The sequence below is a fragment of the Prosopis cineraria genome, unplaced genomic scaffold (assembly GCF_029017545.1).
Source record: "Prosopis cineraria cultivar Desert tree isolate PC_DT_omini unplaced genomic scaffold, ASM2901754v1 PC5, whole genome shotgun sequence".
Lineage (NCBI taxonomy): Eukaryota > Viridiplantae > Streptophyta > Magnoliopsida > Fabales > Fabaceae > Prosopis > Prosopis cineraria.
Genome location: NW_026555336.1, coordinates 39,045,056 through 39,062,884, shown reverse-complemented (window position 1 = coordinate 39,062,884; position 17,829 = coordinate 39,045,056). Strand labels below are relative to the sequence as shown.

Sequence of the window (17,829 nt, the reverse complement as noted above, 5' to 3'; positions counted from 1 at the left end):
TTAGGTTTAGCAGGTTATTATCGTCGCTTTATTAAGGGATTTTCGCAAATTGCGATGCCCTTAACTAAGCTAACTAAGAAGGATCCCCATTTATTTGGACTGACAAATGTGAAGCTGCTTTCCAAGAATTGAAAAGAGGTTAACCCTACTCCAGTATTGACTATTCCGACCCTTGGTGCCGTACACTCTGTACACTGATGCTTCTTTAAAGGGTTTAGGATGTGTTTGATGCAAAATGACCGAGTGGTGCCTATTCCTCCGACAGTGAGACCACACGAGGAAAATTACTACTCATGATTTGGAGTTACTGCATTGTGTTTGCTCTAAAGATATGGAGACACTACTTGTATGGATCTAAGTTTCAAATCTTCATGACATAAGAGCCTGAAGTATTTATTTGATCAAAAAGAGCTTAATATGAGGCAGCGACATGGATGGAATTTCTAAAGGATTATGACTTTGAATTACATTACCATCCGGGTAAGGCTAACGTGGTAGCTGATGCCTTAAGTAGAAAGACTATTCATGCTGCACATTTGATGGTTCATGAATATCATTTATGGAACAGTTTTCATGATGTTCCAGTAGATGTGATTGAACATCAAATGGCCGCACTCCAGGTAGCAGACTTTGAGAGCAAATTCTGGGAAGATCTCAGAGTCTCACAGCAAAGTGATGACTACTTAAGGAATATAAGGAAGGAGATAGTGGTAGGTAAGGCCCCAAATTTTACCATCTCTGAGGACACAGTGATGAAGTATAAAGGTAGAGTTTGTGTACCTAATGATCCAAGATTGAGGAATATCCTTTTAGAAGAAGCTCATAGGAGCAAATATACAATTCATCCCGGTATAACTAAAATGTACCATGATTTGAAGCGAGGTTGGTGGTGGCCAGGAATGAAGAAAGATGTAACTGAATTTGTTTCTAGATGTTTAACGTGTCAGAAGATAAAGATAGAACATCAGAAGCCAGCTGGAACACTGCAACCGTTAGATATTCCAAAGTGGAAATGGGATGATATTTCTATGGATTTCATCACTGGACTGCCAAGAACACCCTCGAGTAAGGATGCTATTTGGGTGATAGTAGACCGACTCACCAAATCAGCTCACTTTTTGGCGATCAAGTTTACCTCTACATTAGAGAAATTTGCTGAGATATACATTAAGGAGATAGTTAGACTTCATGGTATACCCTCTAGAATTGTGTCAGATCGTGACCCAAGGTTCACTTCAAACTTTTGGGGTGCGCTACAGAAGGCTATGGGTACCAGACTGAGTTTTAGCACCGCATACCACCCCCAAACAGATGGACAAACAGAGAGGACGATCCAGACTTTGGAGGACATGTTGAGAGCTTGTGCCATTGAACTACCAGGTAGTTGGGATAATCATTTGCCATTAGCTGAATTTGCTTATAATAACAGCTATCATTCTAGTATTGGGATGGCGCCTTATGAGGCCTTGTATGGAAGGAAGTGTAGATCGCCTTTATGTTGGACAGAATTAAGTGAGAGGAGTATCATTGGTCCAGAAATTGTAGAGCAAACCACCCAGAAGATTGCAATGATTAAGCAAAAATTGCTAACCGCTCAGAGCCGACAGAAGAGCTATGCTGATAAGAGGAGACGGCCGTTAGAGTTTGAAGTAGGAGATCATGTATTTTTGAAGGTTTCTCCAGTGACAGGCATTGGTAGATCCATTAAGGCAAAGAAATTGACACCTAGATTTATGGGCCCGTATGAGATCTTGGAGCGAATTGGATCTACTGCATATAGAGTTGCATTACCTCCACAGATTGCAGGTATCCATAATGTGTTCCACGTATCACAGTTGAAGAAGTACAACCCGGATCCCTCCCATGTTATTGAACCTGAAGAAGTAGAATTGAGGGAGAATTTGACCTTTAGATCCGAACCGGAGCGAATTGAGGACTTTAAGGACAAACAACTACGCAATAAGACCATCCGACTCGTGAAGGTGATTTGGAAGGGTGGAGCCCTAGGTGATGCTACTTGGGAGACCGAGGAGAGTATGAGGCGAGATTATCCACATTTATTTGCTTAGGTACATAGTTTCTAAGCTTATCTATTAAATTTTGAGGACAAAATTTCTAAAAGGAGGGGAGAATTGTAACATCCTGATTTTTATATAATAAAGAAATTGTGGAATTTAGGTTTTGAGAAAAAAAAATGATAATAATAGGAATTTATATTATTTGAGGTTATTTAGAAATAATATTATGATTAGGTATTTAATTATGAATTTAAAAATTTAAATTTAAAACCACATAAGCAATATTTAGTTAAGATATAATACATAAATAATTTTTTTTATGTGTGTGTTAAAAAAAAAAAAGAGAAGGTAGAAGGAACAAAAAAAAGGGGGGTGGAAGGTTGTTGTTTCTAAGTCCCACATTGGTTAGATGAGGGAAGAGAAGAGGTGCCTTCATGTATAAAAAGGAGGGGGTGTGTGCATTAGGAAGCATGAGAGGCTAAGATGCAATTTAGAGAAAATTGCAACTTTGGGCCCAAAGGTTTGAATAATTAAATTCAAACCTATAGTTTTTTTTTATAATATAATTTTGGACTCACAATCCCATTTTTATATTATTTTTCTCTCTTCCTCTCACGTTGCTCGGCGTTTTCTCGCAAGGGGGGATTATTTTCTTTTTTCTTCAGGTATGTTCTAACTTTCCTGTTTAGATTAGCATTTAAAAATTTATTTAATTACAAAATTAATTTTATAGTTATTTTCTAAATAATATTAGCTTTCTAGTGATATGATTATTTTGTAGGATAGAGTAAATATTTTGATTAGGATTTTTCTATAGGATAGTTAATCTGATGATATGATGGATTAAAAATATAGGTTAAATTCTTAGGGATATAATAATAATATATAGAATATTTTCTTAAGGTTGAAACTCATGTTTAAGAATTTTTGAGTTAAAATCTAGATCTATATGGTTGAATTTATGTGGAATCTGAGATGTAGGGATAAATCTATGATTATTAAATATTTATTTAAGTATGAATAGGTATTTTTGAGGTTATAGAAAGGTGATTTGAGGCTTCAGGATAATTCTAAAATTTTTAATTTATTTTTGATGAATTTTTAGAATGTAGAAGGATGAAATTGTGATACTAGAAGTGAATTGAGGATAAAAAAAAATAGTTCATTAGGGTACGAGAATTTTTAGAAAAGAATTTGGGAAGTTAAATAAGGCATAAATCTTAAATTAGTGTTAATATGGACTATAGATTTAAGACTTTCTAACTCTTTAAATTAGAGTTATTTATTTTAATGTAAAATTAATATATAGTATTGTGAAATAATTATGTAGATTATATTGACAAAGATAGTGGTGAAAAAGGAGTTGTGAAGGGGAACTTGTTATTCAAGACACAAGGTAACCATTATTAATGTGTTGTGATGAGTGTGTTTGTGAATGGTTATGTGTTGTTTTTGTTGTTTGGAAAAATTATGAATTATTGAAAATAAATACTGTATACCTTGTTTGAAATTTGCCAAGTGGGTTAAAAATTTATTTTTGTTTATCATGATGAGATATTATTGTTCGGATATATTCCTGTTTGGATATTTGAATGATGCATGCATGACTTGTCAGGGTATTTAATGTATGGTGTTAATGGGAATTTCTGTTCGGTTAATTATTACCACGTGGTAAGCCCTCATTGGACCCAATGAGTGGCGTGTCGCTTGGTCCAACTCACCTTTGGCCGGGTGATTTGGCGTCCGAGCATGGTGAAAGGAGGATATAAGGTGCAGTCATGCAATTAAATACTTGTTCGGTTTGTTTGAAAATATTGTTCGGTTAAATGTTTTGTGTGCCCACTTAGCAATCGCATGATTAGTTACATCCGCATGCATCATTACATATTAATTTTTGGTTACTGAGACTTTTAAGTCTCATTCCCCGTGGTTAATATTTTTACAGGAGCGAATCCGGCCGAGAAAGCACCAGAGGTGTAATTATGGTGTATGAGACACCATCTTTTACGTTGCCTCTTATTTTGGATTATACAATGTATCTTGTGCCAACTTAGGACATATCTTGTCTATGGAGCATGTAAACTCTAATCCTTTTTATTAAATGCATTTATATGTCCAAGAGGATTATGTCTGTCCCTTTTGATTCATGACCTAATTTAAATAACATGCTATGAGGATCATGTCTGTCCCTCATGGTTCTAATTGCTTTTTGAGATATTTTAAGACCTGTGGTATATTGTCTTGGATGTATCATGGTAGAAATTTTTCTACCATGATAAGGGTATGATAAGGGTTCAATGAAAAAAAAAATGATTTCTTGAATTAATAACTTGCGAAAAATCGGTTTTGTAAATTTGAGGGTGTTACAGTTGGCCACGAATCTTAAATCTGACACTGAAGCCCCTTTTCCATCATATATTCTTCCCTTTTAAAACTTCATATAGTGCATATTAAAGATAGTTCTAATTAAAAAAAAAAAATCTTTTTTTTTGTCTTTACTCATTTTTATAAACCATCATCTTTTACACTTTTAATAAGCCATGTAAAGAAGTAATCGAGTTATAATATAAATATATATTAACACTCTTAAAATGCTCATGATTGTATTTAAAAATAGACTAACCTGAAGCAATAAAAAAATATAAATAATATAAAATATGCTAAAATGCTACCTTCATTCTGCAACTGTAAGACAATTTAAAATAAGACAGACATCAATAAAATTCAATAATCATACTTCCTTCGTTTAAAAATAAGACATTTTAAACTTTCAATTAAGCAATTACTTGCCTTCTAACTAATCCTATATTTTTAAATTTATTCCTATTTAATAGGGTATTTGACTTTAAAATAAATATAAAGTGATTTATTTAATAAGGATACTTTCAAAAAAAGGCAACATAAATTTTAAAAAATTAAAAATACTTTATATTTTTTTAATGGGGATAGTACTTTACAAACTTACTTTCTCAAAATAATATATATGCTTTTAAAAATACTATTCATTTAATATAATTTTAAATTTACAATCACTTTAGTTTTCTCAAAAGATAATATTAGAAAAATTTTTAATATTAAACTTTATTTTTATTAAATTATATTATATTTTAAATTAATAAAATAAATTTAAAACTTATTTATATTTTTTGTTTGAAACAAAAATTTATTTATAATTTAAGATGGGGAGAATATAAAAGACCAACTTGTATATCACTCTCTATGTAAAACTTTTCAATTTTTATAGTTGTTTTGATAAAGCAGATGTGTCAATATTTACAATTCGATGAGCCCCTTCCAAAAGTCAAATTACTACTTCACAGAATAGAAGCTCATTTGTAAGTAGTCAGGGACATTTTGGGCTCATTTGGTAATTTATTTTGAGTGACAATTTTTTATTCTTCAAAATAAAAGAATAAAAAAATATGTTTGGTAAGGTGTTTTTAAAAGTGTTTTAAAGGATAAAAAAATAAAATATTATTCTGAAGAATAAAAAAATAAAAATAACTTTTAGATGTTCTAGGATTATTGTTCTGAAAAAACAAGGAAGAATAAAAAAAACCTATTTTTATTATTTTTTCATTCTCAAAACAATGTTTTATAAAATATCAATTCTCAAAATAATAAAATAAAAAATAGTTTCAAATAGGTTTTTTTTCTTTAAAACCATTTCTTTTCCCCTACAAATAACTTCATGACATTAAATAGTTTTGATGGACTTGACAAGATAAGGAGCAGGTCAATGATCTTTGAATTATATAAATAATAATATAATCTCTTAAAATATTATAATTTTATTAAAGTATTTATGGACCTGTGTTAATAAAATTTAAAGTAAAAAAATTATTTTATCCTAATAAAAAATAACAAACCCTAAACATAATTCTTGCTTAAGGAATAACAATTTTTATTTTGTGAATTATAAGAGTTGAATAAGAAATCATAATTTATTATGCCTAATTTTTATTATTAAAAAATAAGCCTCAATTATAATTTTTGTTTAAAAAATAACAACTTTTGTTCTGTAAATCGTAAGATTGGACATGAAATCACAACTTGTCAAGTGTAATTTCATTATTTTAATTATTAAAAAATAAGTTCTCAAAATAACAAATTTGATTCACAACTTTTACTAAGGAATAACAAATTTTATCTAAAGAATCGCAAGAATTGAATAAGAAATCATAACTTATCAATAAGAGTAAAATAATTTTTCAATTTAAAATTTATTAATACAAAGATTCTTGGGGACTTAAATAAAATTATGACATTTTAAAAGATCATATTTTTTATATAATTCGTAAGGATTTTATTGTTATGTCTCATAATAAGCCAATTGTGGTATCATCATAGAATTTATTTTATTGAAATAAATAATATATGTAACATCCTGATTTTTATATAATAAAGAAATTGTGGAATTTAGGTTTTGAGGAAAAAAATGATAATAATAGGAATTTATATTATTTGAGGTTATTTAGAAATAATATTATGGTTAGGTATTTAATTATAAATTTAAAAATTTAAATTTAAAACCACATAAGTAATATTTAGTTAAGATATAATACATAAATAATTTTTTTATGTGTGTGTCAGAAAAAAGAGAGAGAGAAGGTAGAAGGAACAAAAAAAAAGGGGGGTGGAAGGTTGTTGTTTCTAAGTCCCACATTGGTTAGATGAGGGAAGAGAAGAGGTGCCTTCATGTATAAAAAGGAGGGGGTGTGTGCATTAGGAAGCATGAGAGGCTAAGATGCAATTTAGAGAAAATTGCAACTTATGGCCCAAAGGTTTGAATAATTAAATTCAGACCTATAGTTTTTTTTAATATAATTTTAGGACTCACAATCCCATTTTTATATTATTTTTCTCTCTTCCTCTCACGTTGCTCGGCGTTTTCTCGCAAGGGGGGATTATTTTCTTTTTCTTCAGGTATGTTCTAACTTTCCTGTTTAGATTAGCATTTAAAAATTTATTTAATTACAAAATTAATTTTATAGTTATTTTCTAAATAATATTAGCTTTCTAGTGATATGATTATTTTGTAGGATAGAGTAAATATTTTGATTAGGATTTTTCTATAGGATAGTTAATTGATGATATGATGGATTAAAAATATAGGTTAAAACTCTTAGGAATATAATAAATATTATAAAATATTTTCTTGAGGTTGAAACTCATGTTTAAGAATTTTTGAGTTAAAATCTAGATCTATATGGTTGAATTTATGTGGAATCTGAGATGTAGGGATAAACCTATGATTATTAAATATTTATTTAAGTATGAATAGGTATTTTTGAGGTTATAGAAAGGTGATTTGAGGCTTCAGGATAATTTTAAAATTTTTAATTTATTTTTGGATGAATTTTTAGAATATAGAAGGATGAAATTGTGATACTAGAAGTGATTTGAGGATAAAAAAATAGTTTATTAGGGTACGAGAATTTTAGAAACGAATTTGGGAAGTTAAATGAGGCATAAATCTTAAATTAGTGTTAATATGGATTATAGATCTAAGACTTTCTAATTTTTAAATTAGAGTTATTTATTTTAATGTAAAATTAATATATAGTATTGTGAAATAATTATGTAGATTATATTGACAAAGATAGTGGTGAAAAAGGAGTTGTGAAGGGAACTTGTTATTCAAGACACAAGGTAACCATTATTAATGTGTTGTGATGAGTGTGTTTGTGAATGGTTATGTGTTGTTTTGTTGTTTGAAAAACTATGAATTATTAAAAATAAATACTGTTATATACTTGTTTGAAATTATTGCCAAGTGGGTCAAAAATTTATTTTTATTTATCATGATGAGATATTATTGTTCGGATATATTCCTGTTTGGATATTTGAATGATGCATGACTTGTCAGGGTATTTTAATGTATGGTGTTAATGGAAATTTCTGTTCGGTTAATTATTACCACGTGGTAAGCCCTCATTGGACCCAATGAGTGGCGTGTCGCTTGGTCCAACTCACCTTTGGCCGGGTGATTTGGCGTCCGAGCATGGCAAAAGGAGGATATAAGGTGTGTCATGCAAATTAAATACTTGTTCGGTTTGTTTGAAAATATTGTTCGGTTAAATGTTTTGTGTGCCCACTTAGCAATCGCATGATTAGTTACAACCGCATGCATCATTACATATTAATTTTTGGTTACTGGGACTTTTAAGTCTCATTCCCCGTGGTTAATATTTTTACAGGAGCGAGTCCGGCCGAGAAAGCACCAGAGGTGTAACTATGGTGTATGAGACACCATCTTTTACGTTGCCTCTTATTTTGGATTATACAATGTATCTTGTGCCAACTTAGGACATATCTTCTTTGTGAAGCATGTAAACTCTAATCCTTTTTATTAAAAGTATTTATATGACCAAGAGGATTATGTCTGTCCCTCTTGATTTATGATCTGATTTGAATATCATGCCATGAGGATTATGTCTGTCCCTCATGGTTTTAATTGCCTTTTTGGATATTTTAAGACTTGCGTTATGTCTTGGATGTATCATGGTAAGAAATTTTCTACCATGATAATGGTTTTAATAATTTGTGAAAAATCGGTCTGTAAGTTTTGAGGGTTTTCTTACCATGATAATGGTTTTAATAATTTGCGAAAAATCGGTCTGTAAGTTTTGAGGGTGTTACATATTGGTATCAGAGCATCATGTTTCAAACCTATATTTTAGTAACACTTATTTAAACTTTTGTTTGAAACTATTATTTGTGTAAATTTAATATGTATTTATTATGTGTGGTGCATTGCATATAGTCGGTTGGCAATATACATTGTTATGGTGCTTCTCATTGTATGGCCATTATATAGCTAGGCTAATTTTATTATTTATATCTTGTATCCTTTAGGAGGGGAGAGAAAATGCCTGTTACTCACGGTAACTCAGGATTCCAACATGAGCACCTGCCACCGCCACTGCCAAATGAGGAGCCTGACTTGGCGGAATTGAGAATGCTTGTAAAAACATTAACAGAAAAGGTTCAAGGATACGAACAAGAGTTGACGGAGCTAAAGAGGCAAAAGGTAACTGAAAATGGAGATAGGGCTCATGTTGAGAGTCATGTGGGGGAAGGCAGTTCCTCACATCCTGCCACTCCGAGAGATCATGAGTCTAGAAGGGAGGAAATTAGGCAGGAGGAACAGAGAGCCCCACCGACCATTACTGATGTGTGGGAAACTGTTAGGAAGTTTAACCCTCCTACATTTGATGGTAACCTTAAACCATCCGTGGTAGAGGAATGGGTGAAAAGACTCGAGTCCATCTTTCGAGTAGTCACATGCACCAGCAATCAGAAAATACAAGTAGCATTAGTGCTCCTAATGAAAGGAGCAAGAGATTGGTGGGAGACAGCAGGGCCCAGGGATGATTCTACACTCACTTGGGAGGAATTCAAGGAAAAATTATTCAGGCATTACTTTCCATCAGAGTTAAGGTCTGAGAAGGAAGCGGAGTTCCATGCCTTTAAGCAAGGGAACCTCGATGAGGACACATTCATTGCTAAGTTTCAGGAGTTATCTAGATACTCCACGTACCTGCAGTATAGGGATGATTCTGAATGGAAGGCCAAGCGCTTATTGGAGAAGGCTAGACCAGAATTGAGGGAGCAATTGGCTCATCTAGATATCCGAGATTATGATGAAATGTGCATAAAACTACAAGTAGTAGCTCGCAGTAAGAAGGAGGTTGAGAGAGAGAAGAGGGGTTATTCATATAGTAGACCCCCAACCTACCCTCGACCCACCGGAGGCATTATGAAGAAAAACCATCAAGGTTCGAGTAGCTCATGGAACCAAGGAAGGCAGAAGGGTCCATTTCAAAGGGGCCAAGGACAGAGGAGCTATCATAGTAGTTATCACGGGTCACAGAGGAGCCCAACAGTATCTACCCCTGCCCCGAGTACAACGAGCTCTCAACAGTGCACTAAATACGGGCGTCGTCATTTCGGACAGTGCTGGGTCTGTTACATTTGTGGGAAACCCGATCACATTGCAAAGTTTTGTGGGGACAACCAGGGCTCAAATATGAAAGAACCCTTCCCAACATCCTACTGTCTCTGGCCGTGTGTTTGCTCTTACTCAGGACACCATGAACTCCCCAGATGCCATTAGAGGTAACATCAAAATCCTTCATCATGATATTGTTAAACTATTTGATTCGGGTGCTACACACTCTTTTATTTCTGAAACTTGTGTAAAGAACCTTGATTTGCCTGTGTGTATTTTACCTTTTGATATGAATGTGTCTACTCCTGCGGGAGAATCTGTGAGGACTGCTAAGGCATGCCTTAACCTAGTGGTTGAGTTTAAAAATAGGAAAACAACTATGGACTTAATTATCCTACCACTGAGAGGTATGGATGTAATTGTGGGAATGAATTGGATGGCTGCAAATGGTGCGATCCTAGATTGTAGAGAGAGGAGTGTGTCTTTATCTTCTTTGTCGGTGACCCCAGTCGAGACTCAAGATCATGTTTTCTTGTCGGCGGCACAAGTTGATAGATGTACGAAGAAGGGTTGCCAGGCCTACATGGTTTTCTTCTCTATCCAAGCTGAGATTGATGAAGGCGTGAAGAATATCCCAATTGTCAAAGAATTTGCAGATGTATTTCCAGACGAAGTCTCCGGTTTACCCCCAAAGCGCGAGGTAGAGTTCTCAATTGAATTGGTACCAAGTAAAGGGCCAATTTCTAAGGCTCCTTATCGGATGTCCCCTTCAGAGTTAGCAGAACTAAAAAAGCAAATTGAAGAGCTACTTGAGAAGGGTTTCATCAAACCGAGTGTTTCACCTTGGGGATCTCCAGTCCTTTTTGTAAAGAAGAAGGACGAAAGCCTCCGATTGTGCATTGATTATAGACAATTGAACAAAGTAACCATCAAGAATAAATATCCACTTTCGAGAATCGATGATTTGCTGGATCAGCTTGTGGGATCCACAGTTTTCTCAAAGATTGACTTAAGGTCAGAGTACCACCAATTGAGAGTAAGAGCGGAGGATATACCTAAGACAGCATTTCGGACGAGATATGGGCATTATGAATTCATGGTGATGCCGTTTAGACTTACGAATGCTCCTGCGGTATTCATGGATTACATGAATAGGATCTTTTGACCCTATTTAGATAAGTTTGTAGTAGTGTTTATTGATGACATTCTTATTTATTCAAAGGATGAGGAGGCTCATGGTGAGCATTTAAGAATCGTCTTGCAAGTTTTGAGGGAAAATAAGCTTTATGCCAAATTAAGCAAATGTGAATTTTGGCTCCAAGAAGTAAAGTTTTTGGGACATGTTGTGTCCAGAGATGGAGTTGCGGTGGATTCTAACAAGATTGATGCAGTGATGAAGTGGGAACAGCCAAAATCTATGACGGAGATACGAAGCTTTCTAGGTTTAGCAGGTTATTATCGTCGCTTTATTAAGGGATTTTCACAAATTGCATGCCCTTGACTAAGCTGACTAAAAAGGATGCCCCATTTATTTGGACTAACAAATGTGAAACTGCTTTCCAAGAATTGAAAAAGAGGTTAACCACTACTCCAGTATTGACTATTCCTAACCCTGTGGTGCCGTACACTCTGTACACTGATGCTTCTTTAAAGGGTTTAGGATGTGTTTTGATGCAAGATGACCGAGTAGTTGCCTATTCCTCTAGACAGTTGAGGCCACACGAGGAAAATTACCCTACACATGACTTGGAGTTGGCTGCAGTTGTGTTTGCTCTGAAGATATGGAGACACTACTTGTATGGATCTAAGTTTCAAATCTTCAGTGACCATAAGAGCCTGAAGTATTTATTTGATCAGAAAGAGCTTAATATGAGGCAGCGGCGATGGATGGAATTTTGAAGGATTATGACTTTGAATTACATTACCATCCGGGTAAGGCTAACGTGGTAGCTGACGCCTTAAGTAGAAAGACTATTCATGCTGCACATTTGATGGTTCATGAATATCATTTGTGGAACAGTTTTCATGATGTTCCAGTGGATGTGATTGAACATCAAATGGCCGCGCTCCAGGTAGCAGACTTTGAGAGCAAATTTTAGGAAGATCTCAGAGTCTCACAACAGAGTGATGACTACTTGAAGAATATAAGGAAGGAGATAGTGGCAGGTAAGGCCCCAAATTTTACCATCTCTGAGGACACAGTGATGAGGTATAAAGGTAGAGTTTGTGTACCTAATGATCCAAGATTGAGGAATATCCTTTTAGAAGAGGCTCATAGGAGCAAATATACAATTCATCCCGGTATAACTAAAATGTACCATGATTTGAAGCGAGGTTGGTGGTGGCCAGGAATGAAGAAAGATGTAACTGAATTTGTTTCTAGATGTTTAACGTGTCAGAAGATAAAGATAGAACATCAGAAGCCAGCTGGAACACTGCAACCGTTAGATATTCCAAAGTGAAATGGGATGATATTTCCATGGATTTCATCACTGGACTGCCAAGAACACCCTCGAGTAAGGATGCTATTTGGGTGATAGTAGACCGACTCACCAAATCAGCTCACTTTTTGGCAATCAAGTTTACCTTTACATTAGAGAAATTTGCTGAGATATACATTAAGGAGATAGTTAGACTTCATGGTATACCCTCTAGAATTGTGTCAGATCGTGACCCAAGGTTCACTTCAAACTTTTGGGGTGCGTTACAGAAGGCTATGGGTACCAGACTGAGTTTTAGCACCACATACTACCCCCAAACAGATGGACAAATAGAGAGGACGATCCAGACTTTGGAGGACATGTTGAGAGCTTGTGCCATTGAACTACCAGGTAGTTGGGATAATCATTTGCCATTAGCTGAATTTGCTTATAATAACAGCTATCATTCTAGTATTGGGATGGCGCCTTATGAGGCCTTATATGGAAGGAAGTGTAGATCGCCTTTGTGTTGGACAAAATTAAGTGAGAGGAGTATCATTGGTCCAGAAATTGTAGAGCAGACCACCCAAAAGATTGCTATGATTAAGCAAAAATTGCTAACAGCTCAGAGCCAATAGAAGAGCTATGCCGATAAGAGGAGACGGTCATTAGAATTTGAAGTAGGAGATCATGTATTTTTAAAGGTTTCTCCGGTGACAGGCATTAGTAGATCCATTAAGGCAAAGAAGTTGACACCTAGATTTATGGGCCCATATGATATCTTGGAGCGAATTGGATCTGCTGCATATAGAGTTGCATTACCTCCACAGATTGCAGGTATCCATAATGTGTTCCACGTATCACAGCTGAAGAAGTACAACTCGGATCCCTCCCATGTTATTGAACCTGAAGAAGTGGAATTGAGGGAGAATTTGACCTTTAGATCCGAACCGGAGCGAATTGAGGACTTTAAGGACAAACAACTGCGCAATAAGACCATCCGACTCGTGAAGGTGATTTGGAAGGGTGGAGCCCTAGGTGATGCTACTTGGGAGACCGAGGAGAGTATGAGGCGAGATTATCCATATTTATTTGCTTAGATACATAGTTTCTAAGCTTATCTATTAAATTTTGAGGACAAAATTTCTAAAAAGAGGGGAGAATTGTAACATCCTGATTTTTATATAATAAAGAAATTGTGGAATTTAGGTTTTGAGGAAAAAAATGATAATAATAGGAATTTATATTATTTGAGATTATTTAAAAATAATATTATGGTTAGGTATTTAATTATAAATTTAAAAATTTAAATTTAAAACCACATAAGCAATATTTAGTTAAGATATAATACATAAATAATTTTTTTATGTGTGTGTCAAAAAAAAGAGAGAGAAGGTAGAAGGAACAAAAAAAAGGGGGGTAGAAGGTTGTTGTTTCTAAATCCCACATTGGTTAGATGAGGGAAGAGAAGAGGTGCCTTCATGTATAAAAAGGAGGGGGTGTGTGCATTAGGAAGCATGAGAGGCTAAGATGCAATTTAGAGAAAATTGCAACTTATGGCCCAAAGGTTTGAATAATTAAATTCAGACCTATAGTTTTTTTTAATATAATTTTGGGACTCACAATCCCATTTTTATATTATTTTTCTCTCTTCCTCTCACGTTGCTCGGCGTTTTCTCGCAAGGGGGGATTATTTTCTTTTTCTTCATGTATGTTCTAACTTTCCTGTTTAGATTAGCATTTAAAAATTTATTTAATTACAAAATTAATTTTATAGTTATTTTCTAAATAATATTAGCTTTCTAGTGATATGATTATTTTGTAGGATAGAGTAAATATTTTGATTAGGATTTTTCTATAGGATAGTTAATTTGATGATATGATGGATTAAAAATATAGGTTAAAACTCTTAGGAATATAATAAATATTATAAAATATTTTCTTGAGGTTGAAACTCATGTTTAAGAATTTTTGAGTTAAAATCTAGATCTATATGGTTGAATTTATGTGCAATCTGAGATGTAGGGATAAACCTATGATTATTAAATATTTATTTAAGTATGAATAGGTATTTTTGAGGTTATAGAAAGGTGATTTGAGGCTTCAGGATAATTTTAAAATTTTTAATTTATTTTTGAACGAATTTTTAGAATATAGAAGGATGAAATTGTAATACTAGAAGTGATTTGAGGATAAAAAAATAGTTTATTAGGTATAAGAATTTTAGAAACGAATTTAGGAAGTTAAATGAGGCATAAATCTTAAATTAGTGTTAATATGGATTATCGATCTAAGACTTTCTAATTATTTAAATTAGAGTTATTTATTTTAATGTAAAATTAATATATAGTATTGTGAAATAATTATGTAGATTATATTGACAAAGATAGTGGTGAAAAAGGAGTTGTGAAGGGGAACTTGTTATTCAAGACACAAGGTAACCATTATTAATGTGTTGTGATGAGTGTGTTTGTGAATGGTTATGTGTTAACTTGTTGTTTGGAAAAACTATGAATTATTGAAAATAAATACTGTTATATACTTGTTTGAAATTATTGCCAAGTGGGTCAAAAATTTATTTTTATTTATCATGATGAGATATTATTGTTCGAATATATTCCTGTTTGGATATTTAAATGATATATGACTTGTCAGGGTATTTTAATGTATGGTGTTAATGGAAATTTCTGTTCGGTTAATTATTACCACGTGGTAAGCCCTCATTGGACCCAATGAGTGGCGTGTCGCTTGGTCCAACTCACCTTTGGCCGGGTGATTTGGCGTCCGAACATGGCGAAAGGAGGATATAAGGTGTGGTCATGCAAATTAAATACTTGTTCGGTTTGTTTGAAAATATTATTCGGTTAAATGTTTTGTGTGCCTACTTAGCAATCGTATGATTAGTTACAACCGCATGCATCATTACATATTAATTTTTGGTTACTGGGACTTTTAAGTCTCATTCCCCGTGGTTAATATTTTTACAGGATCGAGTCCGGCCGAGAAAGCACCAGAGGTGTAACTATGGTGTATGAGACACCATCTTTTACGTTGCCTCTTATTTTGGATTATACAATGTATCTTGTGCCAACTTAGGACATATCTTCTTTGTGAAGCATGTAAACTCTATTCCTTTTTATTAAAAGTATTTATATGACCAAGAGGATTATGTCTGTTCCTCTTGATTTATGATCTGATTTGAATATCATGCCATGAGGATTATGTCTGTCCCTCATGGTTTTAATTGCCTTTTTGGATATTTTAAGACTTGCGTTATGTCTTGGATGTATCATGGTAAGAAAATTTTCTACCATGATAATGGTTTTAATAATTTGCGAAAAATCGGTCTGTAAGTTTTGAGGGTGCTTTTCTTACCATGATAATGGTTTTAATAATTTGTGAAAAATCGGTCTGTAAGTTTTGAGAGTGTTACAATATATAAATGGATTTTTTTACTAATAATATAAAGGGTTAATAAGAATTCTAAACCCTGAAGTATTGGGCAAAAAGCATTATGGATTTTAAACTTTTAAAATGTACAAAATGAATCCTAAACTTTTAAATTTATAGTGAATTAAATCCCACCGTTATCTTACCATTAATGCCATTACTATTCATCAAGTAAGGCTAGTTTAAAATGCTGATGTGGCAATTCCTTGCTGATGTGTCATTTTTAATGAGTACTACAAACCTTAAATTATTACGTGAGTATCATCCTGAACCTTAAATTTTAAAATTTAGAGCAAATTATCCTTATGGTTTATGTGTAAAACGTTAATTATTATTTAGACCAAATTAATCTAAGCATGGTCTACTTAAGTAAATGCATTGTTAGCCATGACAAACGACTCATAATTTTATAAATTGATGTTTTTTGCCCCTTTTTTTGTAACATTTTTCAAATAATTGGTATCTCATACTTTTATATACTTTATAGCTCTAATTTAGTCTTATTTTAAATAATATTTATTTATTTAATGGTGAAACCTTTCAATCCATTTGAAAAGAAGTTTAAATATCAGAGAATTTTACAGACGATGGATGTGAAAACCAATAATTTCATCAACAGATTTCAAATCCAAATTAATTGATTAATTAAAATATTAAACTTATTTTCAAATGGAATCCCAAGTTTTCACCATTAAATAAATAAACATTACTTAAAATAAGACTAAATTAAAGTTATAGAATATATGAAAGTATGAGATATCAATTATTTGAAAAACAATGCAAAAAATATCATTTCACAAAATTACGAGTCGTTGGCCGTGGTCAACAATACATTTACCATGGTCTACATAATAATCAGCATTTTATACATAAATTGTGGGGGTAATTTGTTCTAAATTTCAAAGTTCAGTATCAAAGATAATACTTACACAATAGTTTAGAATTTATGATGCTAAATAAAAATGACATATCAACAAAGGATAGTCACATTAGCATTTTAATCATGCCCACTAAGTGAACAGCAATAGCGTTAATTGTGAGTTAACGGTGGGGTTTAATTTGTTATGAATTTAAAAGTTTAGGATCCATTTTATACTCCCTCCGTTCAAAAATATAAGGTATTTTTAACCGAATTTTAATAGTTACTTACTTTTAAATTAATTCTATATTTTCATATTTATCCCTATTAAACACCTTACAATAAATATAAAGTCATTATCAATAGGGGCACTTTTGAAAAAAAAAAAAAAAAAAGGTAATGATTACACTTAAAAGATTAAAAATACCTTACATTTTTTAACATCTAACTCTTTAAAAAATGCTTTACATTCTTAAATGGAGGGAGTATATTTTAAGAGTTTAGAGTTCATAGTACTTTTCACATCATACTTTAGAATTTAAAATACTCATTAAGCCTAATATAAATGGACTCAATCAATAATCCATACTAATATCAATAAAATCAATGTAAAATATAATTTTTGAGCAATTATATTATTCATGAGGTGATCAATGGTAATTTTTCTTTTTCTCACAAATGTATAATTATTTCTTTAGCGGTATGGCATTGCTTGAAACTGTAGTCAAACATGGGTAATGGTAAATGATAGATAATACGTACAATTGAAAATATAAAGAGACAATTTTATTGAATTGGATGAAACCTTTTATTGATATTGAATTAGGCTAGTACTATAAAAAACATGTTTTTCACCATCAAGAATAAAATAATATGCTCCCTCTAATCCTGTCACTTTGCTAGAGTTTACGTAACTTCAATCACTTCATTACAAATATCTGCTTTTTCCCAATTCCCAATGAAGAGATAAAAAATGGTTTTTAAATTTATGATATTTAAGATTAAAAAAGAAAAAGAAAATCAAAGTCATTTTTAGACAAATTCAATGATGGAACTAGCCAGTCTTCATGTGAATTAATTATAAGTAACTTGTAACAATACAATTTGTAAAGAGACGAGACAAACGTA

General features: G+C 32.8%; 1 long non-coding RNA gene across 1 annotated transcript; it reads left to right on the top strand.

Annotated features, from left to right (window-relative positions):
- Positions 1-6,780: 6,780 nt before the first annotated feature.
- Positions 6,781-8,408, top strand: LOC129310691 (uncharacterized). Its single transcript, XR_008593168.1, has 2 exons — positions 6,781-6,944; positions 8,219-8,408. It is a non-coding gene; the product is annotated as an uncharacterized LOC129310691 (long non-coding RNA).
- Positions 8,409-17,829: the final 9,421 nt, after the last annotated feature.